Source organism: Notechis scutatus, chromosome 2, assembly GCF_049901735.1.
Source record: "Notechis scutatus isolate UNSWTSFEM ecotype Mainland chromosome 2, rNotScu1.2, whole genome shotgun sequence".
In the NCBI taxonomy this organism is placed as follows: Eukaryota; Metazoa; Chordata; class Lepidosauria; order Squamata; family Elapidae; genus Notechis; species Notechis scutatus.
In genome coordinates, this window is record NC_142010.1 from 267,319,827 (window position 1) to 267,341,089 (window position 21,263).

At 45.4% G+C, this 21,263-nt stretch overlaps 1 protein-coding gene across 6 annotated transcripts in view; it reads left to right on the forward strand.

Annotated features, from left to right (window-relative positions):
* The window catches only part of IL11RA (interleukin 11 receptor subunit alpha), a 110,908-nt gene that overhangs the window by 22,765 nt on the left and 66,880 nt on the right, over nucleotides 1–21,263 (forward strand). The window contains exon 1 of one of the 6 annotated variants that reach the window (XM_087958722.1): nucleotides 18,787–18,889. The exons of the other annotated variants lie outside the window; for them this stretch is intronic. The gene's annotated coding sequence lies outside the window, so the exon portion shown is untranslated. Of the gene's footprint in view, nucleotides 1–18,786; nucleotides 18,890–21,263 lie in introns of those variants that run through there. 6 annotated transcript variants of the gene reach the window in all.

A 21,263-nucleotide genomic window follows, 5' to 3' on the forward strand; every position in this document is an offset into this window, starting at 1 on the left:
GGGAAGGGAAGGAAGGAAGGAAGGAAGGAAGGAAGGAAGGAAAGGAAGGAAGGAAGGAAGAAAGAAAGAAAAAGAAAGAAAGAAAGAAAGAAAGAAAGAAAGAAAGAAAGAAAGAAAGAAAGAAAGAAAGAAAGAAAGAAAGAAAGAAAAGAAAGGAGGGAGGAGAAAGGAGAGAGAGAGAAAGGAAGGAAGGAGAGAGAGAAGAAAGGAGAAAGGAAGGAAGGAAGGAAGGAAGGAAGGAAGGAAGGAAGGAAGGAAGGAAGGAAGGAAGGAAGGAAGGAAGGGGAGAGAGGGAGGGAGGGAAGAAGGAAAGAAAGTGAGGGAGCGAGGGTGGAAGGAAAGGGAGGAAGGAGGGAGGAAGGAAGGAGGAAGGAAGGAAGGAAAGGAGAGGAGGGAGAAAGAAAGAAAGAAAAAGAAACAAGAAAGAAAGAGGAGGGGAGGAGGAAGGAAGGAAGGAGAAAGGAAGAAAGAAAGAAAGAAAGAAGAAAGAGAAGAGAGAGAAGAAAGAAAGAAGGAAGAAAGAAAGAAAGAAGAAAGAAAGAAAGAAAGAAAGAAAGAAAGAAAGAAAGAAAGAAAGAAAGAAAGAAAGAAAGAAAGAAAGAAAAAAGAAAAGGACAGAGCCAGGCATCCTGCATCTCCACAAGGAAGCAGACTTTTTCATTCTCTTCCTTCTTGGCTCATCAAAGCTCCTCGTAAAAGTTTTACAGGGAAGATAAAGGAGCAGCAGCTTCTGTAGGAAATGCGCAGATGCCAAGCAGCAGCCTCGACCCCCCTCATCCCCCCCCCCACGCCTGCAGACGGAGGCTTCCACCCAGCACCCCATCTGGGAAAGGACGATGCTGGGGTGGGGTGGGGGGCAAACTCGTGTATTTACCCCTGGGATGCGGGGGGGTTGAGGGTAGCAGATGGGGCAGAAGGAGGGGAGGAGGCTGGGAAGCTGAGTTATTTGTGGCTGAGACCCTGGAATGGAACAAGATAAGGGGGAGACTCAAGTGGGACACTAAGGGAATCCTTAGCATTTTCATTTTGGGTGGAATTTATTTTGTTTCGTGGCAAAACAACTCCAGCAATTCCAGGCTTCAAACGATAAACACCTAACTCCTAAGTCAGAAGGTCTCCAATCTTGGCCACTTGAAGACTTGTGGACTTCAACTCCCAGAATTCCCCAGCCAGCAAAGCTGGCTGGGGAATTCTGGGAGTTGAAGTCCACAAGTCTTCAAGTGGCCCAGTTTGGGGACCTCCTGTCCTAAGTGAATAAAAAGAGAATTCCCCCTCAAGACACAGTGGTCTCACCTGCCTTTTAGGAAGACCGGGGTGTAGCTCTTCCAACGTCTTGCTCACAGGGAGTCCTCAACTTATGACGGGACACTCTTGGAAGCTCCGACGCCCCTCCCTGGGGCTACTTATAACCTGGTCCCAAAGTTCCAATGGCGCCCTCCCCAGGGCAGGTGGTGTAACTGCAGCCCCAGCTGCTCCCTCTCCAAAGGTGGCCAACCCAGCTTGGCAGAGCCTTCGCACGGCCAAAGGGGCCCAATGTAAGACCATCCTTGTCTCCTGCCTGTCCTGGGGGGGGGGGGGTTCTCCCCACGGCCAACCCCCTCCCCATTTGCCAGAGCTCCCTGCATAATCCGGCTAAACCGGGCCGTCTTGTGAGAGCAAAGGCAGATCCGCCGCCCTCCAAGGCGGAAACTTTGAGGAGGCTTTGTGCTCAGGCAGATCTTTGCCCTGGATTAGGAAAACATTCGTCCTTTGCTCTCCCTCCGACTCCAAGAGGGAACCACAAAGACGTGAGTGACTAATCCTTCCTTAGGCTCTGCTTCCTCCTCACCGGACGGAGCCACGTGGGACGGAAGCCGTGGCCCTCCTGCGTTGGCCCAGCGCTGCTTTGATCGCTCCTCTGGTTGCTCAATGGGTGAGTCCTTGGAGACTTGGTGTAGTAGTTAGAGCTGGGAGAAACTGGGAGACCGGGAGTTCTAGTCCCACCTTCTGCAGGAAAGACGGCTGGGTGACTTTGAGCCATTCACCAGGAGATGGAGAGTTCTAGTCCCACTGCCATGAAATCTGACTGGGTGACTTTGGGACAATCCCCAGGAGATGGTGAGTTCTAGTCTCTCTTTAGCCGTGAAAGCTAGGCGGATGACTTTGGGCCAGTAACTTTCTCTGAGTCCAACTTACCTCGCAGGGTTGTTGTCTGGAAATTAGAAGGAGGAAGGTGTGTTGGGTATGGTCACCGCCTTGAGTTTGGTCTAGTGGCACCAGGCTAGAAAGCGTGAGGCTGTGCGTTCTAGTCCTCACTTAGGCCCACAAGCCAGCTGGGTGACTTTGGGCCAATCGCCAGGAGACGGTGAGTTCTAGTCCTGCCTTAATCTTGAAATCTGACTGGGTGACTCTGGGCCAATGACCAGGAGATGGTGAGTTCTAGCCGTGCCTTAGGCATGAAAAGGAGCTGGGTGAGTTTGGGCCGGTCCCTCTCAAAGGGTGGTTGCTGTGGGGAAAATCGGAGGAGGAAGGGATATGAAATACGTTGGTCGTCTTCCCTTATTGGTAAAACGAAGGAAGGTGAGATAGCCATGCCTAAAGAAACCCTTGCATGCTTTCCCCACTGCTCAACCCTGGGGTGCTTGTGGGCTCCCCTTCCTTTCAGGCGCCTCCGATGGCAAGGCAGACCCGCCTCGGGTGGGGGAAGAGACAGTGACAGGACACGAGCGTTCCCTGCGTGCTGCTTTCAGCCCCGCGAGGCTGGAAGAACGATGCAAATGGGAAAATAGGAGGCAGAACCATCGCAGGATTAGGGTACGGGTAGTCCTTGGCACAGGTAGTAGGTAGTCCTATGGTACAGGTAGTCCTTGGTAGTCATTCATTTAATTGGAATGAATAGAATAAGAATAAGAATAGGGGAGAATAGGAGATAATAGAATAGAAGAATGAAGATTAGAATAGAATATGAGAATAGGTTGAACAGAATAGAATAGAATAGAATAGAATAGAATAGAATAGAATAGAATAGAATAGAATAGAATAGAATAGAATAGAATAGAATAGAATAGAATAATAGAATAGAATAGAATATAGAATGGAATATAGAATGGAATGGAATGGAATGGAATAGAATAGAATATAGGATAGGGTAGGATAGGATAGGATAGAATAGAATAGAATAATAGAAGAATAGAATAGAATAGAATAGAATAGAATAGAATAGAATAGAATAGAATAGAATAATGAGGAATGAATAGAATGGCATGGCATGGAGTGGAATAAGAACAGAACAGAACCAAATAGAATTCTTTATTGGCCAAGTGTGATTGAATTTCCTCCAGCCGAGGATAACTGGACATTGGGGGCCAAGTTGGAGGAATTAAAGGGACTTGACCTACTTTTGGGACTTTGTTGCTTTTGTGCCACGCCCCTTTGGGTCATCACACGATGGTGCCCTTATGCACGCCCCTTAAACCCCCTTCTTGGTGTTTGTGAAGTGGATTTCCTGGAGGGGCCCCCCATCGCTGTAGCCAGTGCGAGAAGTGTGCCCTTCCAGCTGCCTTGCCCCGTTGTGCCACCCTGGGGAAAGATTTCCCCCGTAATGCTGAGCTCACCCAGGAAACGTTTGCAAGCATGATGGGCAGCGAAGGACCCTTTTCTCCTCCCTTTATGCCCGTCGTCAGAAGGGAGCAAGCCGGATGAGCAGCTGCAGCCGAGGCCCTGTGCCCAGTTTGCTGGCAGTGGTGGGAGGTGTTGGCCGAGCCTTGGCCCAGCAGATAAATCCTCACTTTGTGCTTCGGCAGGGGACCCTGTGCCAACTAAGGTTGGGGAGGGGGAGGTTGGCTTTGCTTGCTTGCATTGGATGCCGAGGCTGCCCCCTGCCGCCTTGGCAAGGGTGGGCGCAGAGCCAGGGGGGAGGGCTCAACTGCTCGGGTTACAGAGCAGCTTCCTGAAAGGGCAAAGGAGGCCCCTGCGAGTGAGAAGACTTTCTGCTTGCTGTGTGAAGACTTGAGACTTGAGATTGTAGAGAAGAGAAACTGAGATGAGATTGGAATACTCATCTCTAATGATCTAAGTGCTAGAGCCCCCTGTAACTCCATAGCCAAAAAGGCGTTAAGAGTTGTTAACCTAATCTTACGTAGCTTTTTCTCTGCTAAGATCACACTACTAACTAAAACTAGAGCATACAAAACATTTGCTAGACCAATACTCGAATACAGCTCATCAGTCAGGAACCCACATTACGTATCTGATACTAACACAGTTGAGAAAGTCCAGAAATATTTCACAAGAAGAGTTCTCCACTCCTCTACTCGTTGTAGAATACCTTATGCCAGCAGACTTGGAATTCCAGACCTAGAAAACCTTGAATTACGCCGCCTTCGCTCCGATCTAAGTATATTATATAAAATCATACATTGCAATGTCCTACCTGTCAATGAATACTCCAGCTTCAACCACAACAACACAAGAGCAAACAATAGATACAAACTCAAGGTTAATCGCACCAAACTTGATTGCAGGAAATACGACTTCAGCCACAGAGGGGTCAATGTCTGGAATCCTCTCCCTGACTCTGTAGTTTCTTCCCCAAACCCCCAAAACTTTCACCTTAGACTGTCTACTGTTGACCTCACCCCTTTCCTAAGAGGTCTGTAGGGGGCGTGCATAAGCGCACCAACGTGCCTACCATCCCTGTCCTATGGATTCTTTTTATTTTACTTATATGTATCCATTTCATGTATTCATAACTATGTTTTTACTTATACCTATTATCTTGTAAGCAATTGACAAATAAAAATAAATAAAATAAATAAATGATGAGGGGACTGGAGGCTAAAACATACAACGAACGGTTGCTGGAACTGGGCCTGGCTAGTCTAGGGAAGAGAAGGACCAGGGCAGACAGGAGAGCAGCATTCCAGTATTTGAAGGGCTGTCACAGAGAGGAGGAGGAAGGGGTCAAGCTATTGTCCAAGGCACCCGAAGGCCAGACAAGGAACAATGGATGGAAACTGATCAAGGTGAGATTCAACCTGGAAATAAGGAGGAATTTTATGACAGTGAGAACAATCAACCGATAGAACAGAAGTTGCCTTCGGAAGTTGTGGGAGTTTCACCACTGGAGGCTTTGAAGAAGAGACTGGACTGCCGTCTGTCACAAATGGTGAAGGGTCTTCTCCTTCGGCGGTGGGTCAGATTAGATGACCTGCAAGGTCCCTTCCAACTCTGTTAATCTAATCTAAAGATTGCAAAGCCAGACTTCTTCTTTGGAAGCCATTCGAGGCGAGCAAGGAACCAGTCTGAATGAAGGGCACCAGATTAGGAAAATGTCAATCAATCAGAATAGAGCTGGAAGGGACCCTGGAGGTCTTCTAGTCCAACCCCCTGCTCAAGCAGGAGACCCTAGCACTTCAGACCAGGTGAATGTCCAAACTTTTCTGAAAAACCTGCCGTGTTGGGGCACCCACAACTTCTGGTGGCAAACTGTTCCACTGGTTAACTGTTCTAACTGTCAGGGAATTTCTCCTTAATTCCAGGTTGCTTTCCATCCATTGTTTTTTGTCCTACTCTCAGGTGCTTTGACCCCCCACCCTTCTTTGTGGTAGCCCCTCAGGTATTGGAGGGCTGCTACCATATCACTCCCAATTCTTCTTTTCTCTGGACTAGCCAGACCCAAATCCTGCAACTGTTCTTCATATATTTTAGTCTCCAGGCTTTTAATCCTCATAGTTGCTCTTCTCAACACGTTGTTTTATATCGTGGTGACCAAAATTGGATGCAGTCTATGGAGATTCTCAACCCTCCAGGTCGTGTCTTTCCCAAAGGTGCTTTTGTCTAAAAGGCAAGTGGACTTTCTTGGGCTCCCCCCCCCCCACACACATGTTGGGAAGCTGGCCTGGCGATGGAATCAAGGTCAGGAGTTCAGGTTCTGGGCCTGGAGGCTAAACCGCCTGATGAATGGTTAAGGGAACTAGGTATGTCTAGCCTAACAAACAGAAGGACCAGGGTGACATGATAGCAGGCTTCCAATATCTGAGTGGTTGCCCCAAAGAAGATAACAGATAATCAGAGTTGGGAGGAACCTTGTAGGTCATCTAGTCCAACCCCCCGCCAAAGCAGGAGACCCTACACCATTTCTGACAAAGGGCAGCCCAGTCTCTTCTTGAAAGCCTCCAGGGATGAAGCTCCCACAACTTCCGAAGGCAACTTCTGTTCCTTTGGTTGATGGTTCTCACTGTCAGAAAGTTTTTCCTTATTTCTAGGACTTGAATCTCTCCTTGTTCAGTTTCCACCCCTTGTTTCTTGTCTGGCCTTTGGGTGCCTTGGAGAATAGCTTGACCCCTCCTCCTCCAGTGAAGAGAGGGGGATCGGGCTATTCTCCAAAGCACCACAAGGCAAGACAAGAAGCAACGGATGGAAACTAATCAAGGAGGAAAGCAACCTAGAAAGGAGGAAGAATTTGTTAACGGTGGAAACAATTAACCTGTGGAACAGCTGGACTCCAGAGGTTGTGGGTGCCCAGGTTTTCAGGAAAAGAATGGAGAGCCATTGGTCCGAGATGGTATACGGTCTCCTGCCTTGGGCAGGGGGTTGGACTAGAGGACCTCTAGGGTCCCTTCCAGCCCTGTGATTCGGTGTCCTACATTCTTTCCCTAAGGAAAAAAAATTGTCTGTAGAGGGAAGGAAGAGTTCTGCCCCCCCACACACACACACAGACAGGCAGGCAGAGAAGAGGCGGATCTCTAGGGAAAGACCAGAACCGAACCTTCGGCTGGCTGAGCCTTGGAAGCAGCTGAATTTGGATCCTGATTCCCAGAACATCCTTCAGCCGCCCGTGTCAAGCCAGGCTTCCTTGGGGGTAACCTTGATTAGATTGCTACAGTTGAGCATCCAACCCACTTGGTAAATTTATGGCTCAATCTATTCTGCACAGCCAGGCAAGTGTGCAGCCTCAGTGCGGAAGGAAAGCCAAACCTGCGGTGCCCCTCGCCTCCTCTTTCTCCCACCTTCACAAGGGCCCCTTTCCTTCTCCCCTCCCTCCCCTGAGCGGAGGGATAGGCCCAGCACAAGGCATTTGCACCCTATGCCTAAGTCACTTGTTATATAAACCTGTTGAGTAACCTTGTGGTTCCGCGTATTAAGCAACATCCAAATCAAATCAAAACATTTATGGTCAATGCACAACATGTGTACAAGGAAATTGCAAAAAGTAACAATAAAAATTTGCAAAAAAAAAAATTGCATAAAGTAATAATAAAAAACACCAAACAAATAAACCGAAGTGTAAGTCAGAGGTTGTGGGGGAACGTCATCTGGTGTCCCAGGAAGGAGGAGCTGCTTCCCGGAATGGTCTGGTGGAGCAAGGAAGGACCTTCCCAGCAGTTAGGCAGGTGGTGGCTTTAGTCTGGCAAGATTCTGTCCGTAGGTGAGCGACGATAAAGAAACTACAGGTAGTCTTATCTTACGACAGTTTCTGACAGATGGCAGTCCAGTCTCTTCTTGAAAGCCTCCACGTGTGAAGCTCCCCCAACTTCTGAAGGCAACTTCTGTTCCATGGGTTGATGGTTCTCACTGTCAGAAAATTCCTCCTTATTTCTAGCCTGAATCTTTCCTTGTTCAGTTTCCATCCATTGTTCCTTGTCTGGCCTTCGGGTGCCTTGGAGAATAGTTTGACCCCTTCCTCCTCTCTGGGGCAGCCCCTCAAATATGGGAACATTGCTTTCCTGTCTCCCCTGGTCCTTCTCTTCCCTGGACTAGCCAGGCCCAGTTCCTGCAACCATTCATTTTATATTTTAGCCTCCAGTCCCCTCATCATCCTGGTTGCTCTTCTCTGTACTTTTTCTAGAGTCTCAACATCTTTTTTTTATAGTGTGGTGACCAAAACGGGATGCAGTACTCTAGGTGTGATCTTACTAAGGCTTTATAGAGTGGTATTAGTACCTCCCTTGATCTTGATTGTATCCCTCTGTTAATACAACTTAGGATTGCATTGGCTTTTTTGGCGGTGGCTGCACACGGCTGGCTCCTATTTAGCTGATTGTCCACCAAGACTCCAAGGTACCTCTCCCAGTTCCTGCTGTTGAGCCTGGTTTCACCCAATCTGTATGTGTCCTTTTGGTTTTTCTTGCCTAAGTGTAGGACTTTACTTTTCTCTACATTGAATTTCTTGTTAGATCAGGCCCAGTGTTCTAGTCTATCAAGATCCATCTGGATCTTGAGCCTATCTTCTGGGGTATTGGCTATTCCTGCCATAGACATAGACTTCTTTATTGGCCAAGTGTGATTGGACACACAAGGAATTTGTCTTGGTGTATGTTAGGTATAACATTGATACCAAATATGGTTTGGGTGAATAAATATATAAAACTTAGATATCATGGTTTAAGTGCTTATCACTTTAAGCACAATGCAGCAGGCAATTAGCCGATTAAGGGTGCGGTTAGAAGTTACAATATAAGGAAGCATTAGAAGCTGGAAAGCTTACTGTTTGCTGACTGTAACTGTGTGCTGCTGCGACTAACTGTGATTACTGACTGTGAGTGCCTGTGACTGAACTGTTATTGTTTGATACTGTTTGCTGATTTACTGCGTAATTCTACTGAATATCCAGCGTTTGTTTCTCTGGAGAGTGAAACCGGAGGAGGAGAAGATATCTTTATCGGCTGATAAAGATATTGCAAGGACTCTTAACTTGGACTATACTAGTGAGTCTTACTGGATGGAAATACTGTGAATGACTTAATGGACTGAATGACAATGCTTTGAACTCTAACTGGATTAAAAACTATTTAAACTACAAACAGTGTTTGTATTCAGTGTGTGTATACTCTGGGGCCCTTCCTGGCTTGACTACTGCTGCAATACTCTTCTAGGGGTTAATCCCCAAACCCTAACATTGGTTATGGGCCCAGCAGCATAGTCTAACTAACCAGGATATAGCAGAGAGAGTTGGTGTGAGTTGCACATTACTGTAAAAACAAACTGTTTTAATTAGTTTAAAATAGTCAAAATATCTGAAGAGTAATGGCACAAGTAAATTTGTCACAACTGTCCATGATATCCAGGCTGGATGGAACAAACTATGTTTCATGGTCAATGAAATGTAGTTTACTTCTACGCAGAGAAGGTTTGTGGGACATTATAGCAAACCCACCAGATGTGAGTAGCTGGGATCCTGCTAATGATGATGATAAAGAAAAGTTACAAGACTTTAAACTGAAGAATGAGCAGGCTTTATGCATCATAGGACTGACTCTCTGTGATCAGCAGCTTGTCCATATTCGTGGAGAAGAAAATGCTGCAAACTGCTGGGAGAACCTCAGGAAGATTTATGTTCGGGACAGTGTAGGAGCACATATAAATCTTACACGGAAGCTTTTTCGAACGCATCTTCAGAGGAATGGAGATATGTTAGTTCATTTAAACTGTATGAAGAGCATTTTTCAAGAATTGCAAGAAAAGAGCTTATATTTAATGAACTGCAACAAGTCTACATAATATTATCTTCATTAGATCAAAGCTATGATGACTATGTGACTTCGTTAGAGGTATTGCCAAAAGAAAGCCTCTCATTAACCGAGATAACAGGCAGGCTACTAGAAGAAGCCAGAAGAAGGCGTGAGCGTGACGAGCTGAGAGAAGATAAGAAAGAAGAGAAATTATCTTCAAAGTTTGAAAGAAACCAGCAAAGCAAAGTAAAGCACCTGGAAGAAGAGAATTTATCTTCAACGGCATACACAATTAAAAAGTGTTTTAATTGTGGAAGCAGAGGACATTTGGCAAAATTCTGCAAAAAGAGAAAAAGCCAGAATGTAAAAAAAGCCAAAGAAAGCATTTGAACTAGCCACGTTTAGCAACTCTGATGTGAAGAATAATTTATGGGTGGTTGACAGTGGCGCATCCCACTGCATCACAAGAGATAAGACAAAATTTATAAAAATGTCTACAAGTTCTCAACATATATCTCTTGCTAATGGCTGGAACCTGAAAGCGAAAGGTCAAGGTTTTGCACGTTGTCCGTACATAAACCAGGATATAAAAATGTTGTATGTACCGCAACTAAAGTTTAATTTGCTTTCAGTAAGGGTATTAGATAAATTAGGTTATGTAATTACTTTTAAAGATAATAATTGCATAATTGAAAAAGATAACAAAAGGGTAACTGCAGCTTTAAATGGAACATTATATGTATTAGATAATAGTAAGAAAGGGAGGCTCAAACTGTATTTAATAATATAAAGCCTCATGATGAATGTATCCATTTATTGCATAGGCGTTTGGGGCATGTAAATTTTAAAATGCTAAAACGTACAGTTGAGTTATCTGAAGGAATAAGGTTAAAACCTTGTGATAAATATTTGCGTTGTAATGTTTGCTGTGAAGATAAGAGCAAAGTATTGCCTGCAAATAGGCTAAATGGTTTCAAAACAAAAGAACCTTTAGAAGTAGTATTTGCAGACATAATAGGTCCAAAGAAACCCAGTATGGGGGTGCTAGATATATACTGAGCATTATGGACCATTATTCTAGATATGGGTTTTGCTATTTAATGAAAAGCAAAACTGAAACATATCAACATTTTTTCAATTGGCTTAGGTTTGCTGAAAGAAAGTCTAAACGACAACTGATAACCCTGGTGACAGATAATGGCACGGAATTTGTTAATAACAAATTCCAGAACAGACTTAAGGTAGCTGGAATAGAGCATAAGAAGTCTGCTCCATACAGGCCAGAACATAACGCTTTTATTGAAAGAAGAGGCCAAACACTACAGGCAATGGTTAGAACAATGTTAAATGATTCTGGGTTACCTGATTCTTTGTGGGGGGGAGGCTACAATGTGTGCTAATAACATATTGAACAACGTTGTTAATACAACAACAGGTGAAATACCATTTACCAGATGGCATGGCAGGAAACCTGACCTAAGTTACCTGCACACATTTGGTGCACCAGCATGGGTGCATATTCCTGCACAACTCAGAAAAAAGGGCAACATAGAGCTAAAAGATTTTTCTTCGTTGGTTATCAGGCAAACCATAGGGCATATAGATTTTGGGAGAAAGGCACATCTAAAGTGTTATGTAGTGCTAGTGCCCAATTTCTAGAACATGAAGGATGGGAGAAATTAGAACAGGATGCCAATAAAGATGTAATTATTGAATCCTATAGAAATCCCATTAGTTATCCCTGTAACTTTAAAAATAAAGTAAAGAGACAAATACAGGATGAAATAGTGCCCATAAAGGAAGAAACAGATTCAATAGCTGAACAGGATGAGGAAGATGAACAGGTAGTAGTTCAACAAAGTCCTCCTGTAAGCCCTGTAATTCCCAGAAGAACTACACGTATATCTAGACCGCCTGATAGGTACCAGGCTAACACAGTGTGCCAGATTAATCAAGTTCCTAATTCTGTTGAAGAAATTAAAAAGTATCCTAATAAGGAAAAAGAAAGATGGTATGCAGCAATGAATAAGGAACTGAATTCATTAAGAGATATGAAGGTGTATGAAAATGCCAAATTACCTGTAGGAAAGAAATCCATTGGCTGCAAATGGATATTTAAGGTAAAAAACAGATAAGGATGGTAATTTAATCCATAAGGCAAGGTTAGTAGCCCAAGGTTTTAGGCAGAATGCTAATGACTATGATGAGGTGTTTGCACCTAGTCTTAAGGCAGCAACCTTGAGAGCAGCTTTAGTGTGGGCAGCTAGTAAAAACTATATAGTTAACCATCTAGATGTGGAAACTGCTTACTTGCACGCCCCATTAAAACATATTATTTATATGAAAAAACCTGTTGGTATTAAAAGTGAAAATAAGGATAATAATGATTGTTGGTTGTTAAAGAAAAGTCTCTATGGTCTTAAACAATCAGGCTATGAATGGAACCAGTATATTGTAAAGGAACTAGACAATATAGGATTTAAAGCTGGTTTAGCCGATCCATGTCTGTTTAAGAGGGAGACAAATGGGAAAGTATCATTATTATTACTATTCACAGATGACATTGCATTGATAACTGAAACTAATGATGAAGCAAATAAAATAATAGCATCATTAGGAAAGAGAATAAAGATCAAGCAATTAGGGGAGATAAAGAAGTATCTCGGTTTGAATATAAAGAAAACACGGAAAGGTTATAAGATATCTCAGGAAGATAAGATAAGCAAATTGCTAAAAGATTACAAGATGGAGCTTTTTGTAAGCCAGCTAAGACTCCAATGAGTCAGGAGTTTAGCAACACTGATGTACAAAGCCCTGAGTTTGATAAGGTGATTTATCAATCTTTAATTGGTAGTTTGAGTTATATTAGTAATTGGTCTAGACCAGATATATCGTACTGCGTGAATCAGTTGGCTAGATTCAATTCTGCACCATGTGAAAGACACTGGATTGCAGCTAAGAGGATATTAAGATATCTTAAAAAGACAATGAATTATTCATTGTATTTAGAACCAAAGGGTGATTTAATTTTGAGTGCTTATGCAGATGCTAGCTTTGCATCAGAAAGAGACACTAGAAAGTCGACTTCAGGAACAGCCATAATGCTGGGTAAGACATTAATAGGCTGGAAGTCAATTAGACAACAGCATATAAGTTTGTCTACTATGGAGGCAGAATTCTCCTGTTTATCACTGTTATGTACAGAATTAATAATGTATAAACAAATGTTAATTGATATAGGTATAACTGTAGATTATCCTATAATTATACATGAAGATAATCAGGCAGCAATTCAAATGGCCACAAATATTGGAGTAAAACAAGGAGCAAGCATACAGATCTAAGATACCTAAACGTGAGACAATCTGTAAGAAGTAAGATGATTCAGCTAGAGTACTGTATGTCGGAGGACAATTTAGCTGATAATTTTACTAAAGCCCAAGGTGCCAGTAAGCACCAGGAGAGTTGTGAAAAATATGGGATAAGATTGTAAAGGAATTATATATTTATTTCATCCAAAAGGGGAGTATGTTAGGTATAACATTGATACCAAATATGGTTTGGGTGAATAAATATATAAAACTTAGATATCATGGTTTAAGTGCTTATCACTTTAAGCACAATGCAGCAGGCAATTAGCCGATTAAGGGTGCGGTTAGAAGTTACAATATAAGGAAGCATTAGAAGCTGGAAAGCTTACTGTTTGCTGACTGTAACTGTGTGCTGCTGCGACTAACTGTGATTACTGACTGTGAGTGCCTGTGACTGAACTGTTATTGTTTGATACTGTTTGCTGATTTACTGCGTAATTCTACTGAATATCCAGCGTTTGTTTCTCTGGAGAGTGAAACCGGAGGAGGAGAAGATATCTTTATCGGCTGATAAAGATATTGCAAGGACTCTTAACTTGGACTATACTAGTGAGTCTTACTGGATGGAAATACTGTGAATGACTTAATGGACTGAATGACAATGCTTTGAACTCTAACTGGATTAAAAACTATTTAAACTACAAACAGTGTTTGTATTCAGTGTGTGTATACTCTGGGGCCCTTCCTGGCTTGACTACTGCTGCAATACTCTTCTAGGGGTTAATCCCCAAACCCTAACAGTGTAAATAGTCTCAGTATACATAAAAGAAAAGATACATTTGTTAAGAATCAAGAATCATAACGTAAAACACTTAATGACAGTCATAGGGGACAATCAACAAGCTTAGTATCATCTGCAAATTTGGTAAGTTCCCCTTCTACTCCCTCATCTAAGTTGTTAATGAAGATGTTGAAGAGTCCTGGGCCTAAGAGGGAACCTTGTGGCACCCCACTGCTTACTTCCCTCTGTGTAGACGTAGACCCATTAAGGACTACTCATTGAGTAGGTTTGTCAGCCAGTTGCAAATCCACCTTGGTTTGTCTGACAGCCCCTTGCCAACGTCCAAATGGGTTAACAGCAGGAGCCCTTGGGTGTGAATGCAGCCTCCCTCCTTCACCCGTTCACACGCTATGTTGCCTTCTAAGGATTTGAGGCATTTTAGAGGGATGAGTTCAGCTTAAATCCCTGCTGGAAATATGCAAAACAACATGACTGCTTGACAGCAGAAATAGCCAAACATCGCCGTGTACGATATATTATTTTTAAAACCCCAGAGAGCTAAGCAGCACGTCGAATAAGGCAGGGAGGCCCAGAAGTGCCAGGGCCTTCCTAAAAAGGAAGTCTGCGCGTGGCAGGTCTGTCCTGGGAAGAACGGCCGGCCGGAGGCTCCGGTTCCAATTCCTGGGGATTTGCTCCTAAGGCACCTGCTGAGCCTCTTTTCGGAATGGACCCACTTTCTGGATTCACTGAGTCTGTGGAGCCAGCAGCTACCCCACAACTTTGAGCCCACAGTCTCCATGGCTGAGAGAGACAGCGGCTAAGGGAGTTTTGCCCCATTTTATGACCTTCAGGGCCATTGTTCATGCAACAGTCTTAAGTATGAGAAACGGCCGTAAGTTGTTTTTTCCAGTGCTGTCGTAACTTTGAACAGTCACCAAATGAACTGTTGTAAGTCCAGGTAGTACCTGTAGTGGAATTAGTGCCTGCAGTGCCTAAAAATACTCCAAACGTTTTGAAGGAACCAGCCAGCCCGCTCATTTGGGCCAATGGGAGTTTCTGGGCTTTGGCTGACCTGGGTTAGGTGTGTTGTCTGAACGTGGCTGAGAGCTGGGAGTCTTTGTGCATTTTGACCCAAACGTTGCAGGCTTGGAATTGCATCCGGAGTCATGCTGGAAGGTGCTATGGCTGATTCAGTGCCACAGCTGGAGCCCAGGCTGGCAGCCCCGGGGGTCCCGCTTGGGCCAACGTGTCCTTGAAGGAGAAGAGCCCTTGGCAAAGGCCCCGGGGGGGAGAGTTGTGGTTCGGCAGCAGCCTGTGGAGCTGGCAGCCGAGTTGGACAGTGGGGAAGAACATGGGCCAGTCGGGGAATCTGGGGAGGGCTCGGATGAGGGATTTGCATCTGATGCAGAGTTGGGGCCAGGACCATCTGGAAGTTATGTGCAGACTCCAGAATCTGACATCAGCAAGGCAGAGGAACAAAGGGAGCCTGTTCCCAGTGCGTGCATGTGCAGAGCTGCCAGAAGGCAAGAACAGTTAAGACAAAAGGGGTGACTCGGGAGTAAGGCTTGGAGGTGATTGACCCCTCCCACAAGACATAAAGGAGGAGCAAAGGGACGGGAATCTTTTGCAGGAAGCAACTTTGTTCGTACTAGTCGGTTTAAAATCTGAAGCTCTATGTTGAATTTGTGCTCTGTTTGGCCTCGTATAACTAATTGGACATTTAGTCATTGGCAGCATTTCAAGGAAGATAAAGGTGCGTGCTTATCAGACTTATCCCGAAGGATTGTGGCAGTCTTATGTGGGAATATTACAAACTGTTTGAGACTCATTACAGGCTGTGAATGACTAAAATCCACAGCCGTTGAAATAAAAAGAAAGGTTTTGGGGACTAATATGTGTTTGTTAATGTCTCAGGAAGCCTTGGTCAGAACAGGGAGGCAGCGGAGTCAGGAGTTGCCAGTGGTAGCCAGCTGATCAAGGGTGAGTGGGGCTCAACAACACATCACAGAAAAAAAATTCTTAAGTTCTGGATCCACTATTTTGAAAGACTGGAGTGAAATGAAGTGAAAAGTAAAATGGAGTGGAGTGGAGTGGAGTAGAGTGGAGCAAAGTGGAGTGGAATGGAATGGAATGATGTGAAGTGGAGTGGAGTAGAATGGAGTGAAGTGAAGTAAAAAGTGGAGCGGAATGAAATGGAGCGGAGTAAAGTTTGTCAAGCAGAAACCAGGAAACTCTACAGAAGGCATTTCCTACACCAGGGTGGGTCTGGCTGACCTCTGAAGGACCTTGACTGAAACGTGGCCTCCATGAACCAGACCTTCTCCTTCCTTGACTTTGGGGGAGTAAGCTGGCCTCCCGAGAAGAGCCCACAAAGGTCCCACGATTCAGCATCCCAGGTGGCCTGGTGGGACATCAAGAAGCCCACCTGAATAATTGAGGCACAGAAGCAGCTACCCTGGGCACCTCCAGCTCGAGCTACAGGGCCCATCAGCCCCGGTCAACACACTCTGGTTGCTGCCTGGCTAGAGAAGGCTACTTGGCCAGCCGGGGACCCCTTCAGAGCTGCTGCACTTGCAGCCCAGGGGTCTTTCCAAGAAGCCCCCACCTCGAGCTTGGCTCTGCTCTGCCTACAGGCCCCTGGAACTCCCTGGGGTTTCCCGATGCCAGTGAGGAAAGCACCGGGTTCGGCCTTCCCACCGGAGATGGTGAAGCGTACCGGTTTGGCCCGGTTCACATGAACCGGTAGTAAAAAAAACAGCTACCGGTTCGGCCAAACCCAAAGGGGTGCACGGGGGGGGCGGGGGGCTGCAAAAGAAAGAAAGAAAGAGGAGGAGGAGGAGGAGAAGGCCACACCCACCCAGTCACATGGCCACGCCTACCTATCCACTCCCACCTAGCCACGCCCACAGAACCGTAGTAAAAATATTTGCATCCCACCTCTGTGGTGCAGGGGCTGGAACCCCCTGGGTGTGTGTGTGTGTGTGTGTGTGAAGAATCCAGTCTGCTTTCTCTCCCGTTTCAAAAAAATGCAGGTTCATCCTTTTTTTAAAAAAAAAAAAATATTTTATTTTAATACAAACAAGCCATCTTCCATTAAACAGTGCGTCATCTGGGTACAAATATCTTGTGCACTAACAATTAAATTTTACAGTTATATCCATTATTTATCTACTCTTGTCTTAATATTGATATATACATAACATATCTAATACTGCCACAATACTCATCAACGTTTAATTCTATTACTATGTTTTCTATATTTCGCTAATCTTCTTTTATTTCTGTCTTTCGTATTTATTCTCTAGCCGTCGGTAGAATAGTTCCCATATCATGTAATGCTCAGTTTGTCCCTTCTCTTTAACTGCCAGCGTTAACCTGTTCATTTGTGCGCATTCTAATATTTTCCTCATCATCCAATCTCTTCACTTTTCCAATTTTGTGCGAATAAAATGCAGGTTGGTCTGAGTCACTCTCAGTGGCCTGTGGTGGGCTGAGAGGCATCCGGCCAAAGGCAGCAAAAGGCCCAGCTGCTTCTTGCCATCCTTCATTCTCTCCGGGCAGTTGGACAGAGAGAGGCATCCGGCCAAAGGCAGCAAAAGTCTGCCTTGCCTTCTCCTTTCCTCGCCTGTCCCCATCCTTCTTCCTCTCCCTGCAAGCAGCAGGCAGGAGGGGAGCCCACGGGCCTCTGGCCACAGAGCACTTGCTCTTCTCCCCCAAGGGGGTGACCAGGAGGGCAGCCAAGCGACTGAAAAGATGCACCGATGGACTTCCACTCGCAGCACGACGGTTGGGGAATTCTGGGGCTGGAAGTCCACATGCACCTTCCGGTCACCCAGTTTGAAAAACCCGGCTCTAAATGGGAACAGAGTTGCTTTGGACAATGAGATGGGAAAAGCAGGAATTTCATAAATCTATATATATATATAAGCGAAATTCCACTCACGGATCATCGCAAAATCTCCAGAACCGTAAAGCCTACAAACTTGAAATTTGACCCGTAGGTTTTTCTTGGCTTCTAGGGGCTCCCTAAGAAAGGAATTTTTAAAATAACCCTCAGAGCATTTAGAGTATTTCCTATATTATTATTATTATTATTATTATTATTATTATTATTATTATTATTATTATTATTATTATTATTATTATTAACATGCTCTGATGCTAAGGAGTTCTATTCCCACTCCTCACCTGAAAAGAAATCTCTTCCAAAGGCAAAACACAAGCAGAGGAGTTTCAGTTTCAGAGCAGCAAGCAGCTTTAGTGCAGAACAGTTGAGCTAAACCACACCCAGGCTCCTTGCTGTCTCCTTGCTCACACAGCAAATACTCTTTCAGTTTCCAAGCAGCCCTCCACTCTCTCACACACTGACAGGACGCTAGCCAGACGAATACCAATGGATGCTGCTAGGCAGAGGCAGAATTTTTCCCCCCTTATTTTCCTCCCCCAAAACTAAGCCCGACCACATAGTTTCCTAGCGAAGCAGGGGGACCGAGCTAGTAAACAGATAAACAGAGAATAAGCCTCAAGGAACAAGGGCTTCTTTTTGAGCTGGGGGGATGGGGGAGAGAAGATGCTGGGTGTCTCTTCTCTCTGTGGTGGCTTTCGGGGAGATGAATGCAGGTCTCTCTTGAGCTTTGGAAAAGGTGGAGATGCCACCTGGGTCGCTGTGGGATTTGGCTGCAGCCACTAATGAGGGGATCTACGGTTACATCTTTCTCGTTGCCTACATAAGCAACCTTTGCTGTTGGATTTTTGCTTTCATTTTTGCTTGTTCTTGGTTGTTATTATTATTATTATGGTGGTTAATCTTTGGTTAGATTCATAGTCTTTGGGGCTGGTTGGTAGCTCAACAGCTCGAGTCCTAACTGAGGACCTAGGAACTGTTCAGGTAGCGTCGGAGGATATAAGCTGTTCCAAGTAGGGTGGTTTTTTCATAGAATCAGGGTATTCAAGTCTGATAAATTCAGGATTTCCAAATAGCGAGGCAGCCCTTTAGGTATTGCTCCAAGGGCTCCAGTTACAATTGAGGTAACACATGATTTCTTTTTCCAAAGTCGCTCAACTTCAATTTGTAAGTCCCGATACTTTGTGATTTTTTCTTGCTGCACATCCACAATTCATGCATCACCAGGTATTGCAATGCCAATGAACCAAACCTTTTTCTTTTCAACTATTGTTATGTCAGGTGTGTTGTGGGCCAAGTGCCTGTCAGTCGGAATTCTGAAGTCCCACAAGATCCTGACTTTTTCATTCTCCAGGACCTTCTCAACCTGATGTTCCCAGTAGTTGTTACTAGACTCAAATCCAACCTTTTGGCACAGTTTCCAGTGAATGATTTTAGCAACTCGGTTATGGCGTTCTAAGTAGTCAGTTTGTTTATATTATTATTATTATTATACACAAAAATGACAGTATGCACAACAAACGAGATAACCATGCTGGGTTTCGTATCACAAATCACTAGTCGAACACTTCCCAAGCATTTAGGACTCTGTGATGTATTGGCGGATTATGCGAGCAGATTCCAGTAAGGTGGCCTTCCGCAGCTGACTATATTATTATTATTATTATTATTATTATTATTATTATTATTATTATTATTATTGTTATTGTTATTGTTATTGTTATTGTTATTATTGTTGTTGTTACGCTGTCCATCATCCCTAAAGGGGTCTCTTTAAGGGCACTTTAAGAGCAGCTTAAGAATATTAAGGATGTTAGAAAACGCCTCTCGGTCCGACATCTTTGGGCAAAGGCTGCCTGTTCCTCTCTGTAGCCCCAAGCTTTGAATGGGCCTGCTACGAATTATATCCACTCCCGGCCGCCTTCCCATAGCTCCCCCCCCCCCACCTCACATGTTTCAGATAGTTTCTCCCCTTCCTTCCAACTCCTGCATCTGCCAAACCTTTGCAGAAAACCAGATGCTGCATCTGGAAACCATTTGGAAGGCGGGAGGGTAGCAAGAGGAACCAATATTCCTACCTTTGTATTCATTTATTGCATTTATTTATTTGTCAAGCAAGTATTGGATAAAAGGTAGAAGTCTGAACATGATTATGAATGCATGAAATGGATACGGATAAAAGGGAGACAGTAGGACAGGGACGGTAGGCAAGCTGGTGCACTTATGCAGGGTGGGCTTTGGCGTAGAAATCGGCGCGCACACAAACACACACGTGTGTGTGTGTGTGTGTGCAGACGCGCAACCACAGGCGCCTACGAAATGGCAGAAGGAATGGTCGCTGGAGGCCCCCCGCTCCCTTCCTTCTTCTTGAGGCTCTTTTGAAGTCCGGAGAATTTGGAGGAGTCGTGGGAGGGGGGGTGTCTTTTCTGGGAGCCCCTCCCCACCCCCGCCCTGCACCCCCTTCTCTGCTCAGAACCCCATTTCGATTTGAAGCTCACTTTGCAGCCAGGCTGAACGTGGGAGCTCTGTATAGGCTGAACATTGGAGGGGGCACCCCTGGGTCAGGGGAGGCTGGTAGGGACCCAGGGATGCCCGTCAAAAGCTGGAAGAGCTTTGATTGCACCACCGGGCCCCAAAGGTTAGTGGGGCAAAGGGGCAGCGAACAGGAGGGGCCTGGGCTGGGGGACCTTCCGTCGGTTGGGCCCAGAGCCATGGAGAAGGGGCCGAGGGACAGCGGAGGGACCCGGAACCAAAACGGATGGATGCTGGGAAAGCACCAGATAGTAGATAATCAGAATTGGGAGGGATCTTGCAGGTCATCTAGTCCAACGCCCCGCCCAAGCAGGAGACCCTACATCATTTCTGACAGGTGGCAGTCCAATCTCTTCTTGAAAGCCTCCAGGGATGAAGCTCCCAGAACTTCCGAAGGCAACTTCTGTTCCATGGGTTGATTGTCTTCACTGTCAGAAAATTCCTCCTTATTTCCAAGTTGAATCTCTCCTTGTTCAGTTTCCACCCCTTGTTTCTTGTCTGGCCTTTGGGTGCCTTGGAGAATAGCTTGACCCCTTCCTCCTCCTCTTTGGGGCAGCCCCTCAAATATTGGAAGGCAGCTATCGTGTCTCCCCTGGTCCTTCTCTTCCCTAGACTAGCCAGGCCCAGTTCCTGCAACCGTTCTTCGTATCTTTTAGCTTCCAGTTCTCTCATCATCCTGGTTGCTCTTCTCTGCCCTCTTTCTAGAGTCTCAACCTCTTTTTTAATAGTGTGGTGATCAAAACTGGATGCAGGACTCTAGGTGTGGCCTTACTAAGGCTTTATAGAGTGGTATTGGTACCTCCCTTGATCTCGATTGTATCCCTCTGCGAATGCAACTTAGGATTGCACCAGAATTCCCCAAAGTGCCAGATCAGGTCCCATCATCCCCAGCCAGGGCTGGGATGGCCTTGGCAAGCCCTGCTCCCTTGGCATGGCCGGTTGGTGAGCAGTTCCAACAGCCTTGGCAGCCGGTAGCTCTTCTTGGCGGGTTCGGGCACAAAGAGGGTCCTTGTTTTGCGGTTGTCCAAAGAGCCTTTGCAGGAGGGGGAGAGGGAGGGAGGGAGGGGGGCCTCTGCAGCCAGGGAATACGGCCATTCCTATGCAGGGAGGGTTCAGCCCCCAAGAAAGACCCCCCACCCCCGCTATGTGCCACTGAGTGAGGCTGCCAGGTTTCCCACTTCACAGATTCGTGCAGATGGACACGTTTCTGATTCTCTTTGGGCCTCGCCTCCGTTTTCCTTTCTCCTCCCCACTTCCCTGCCCTGCCTGCTACTTACAGGTAGTCCTTGACTTACAAAAGTTCA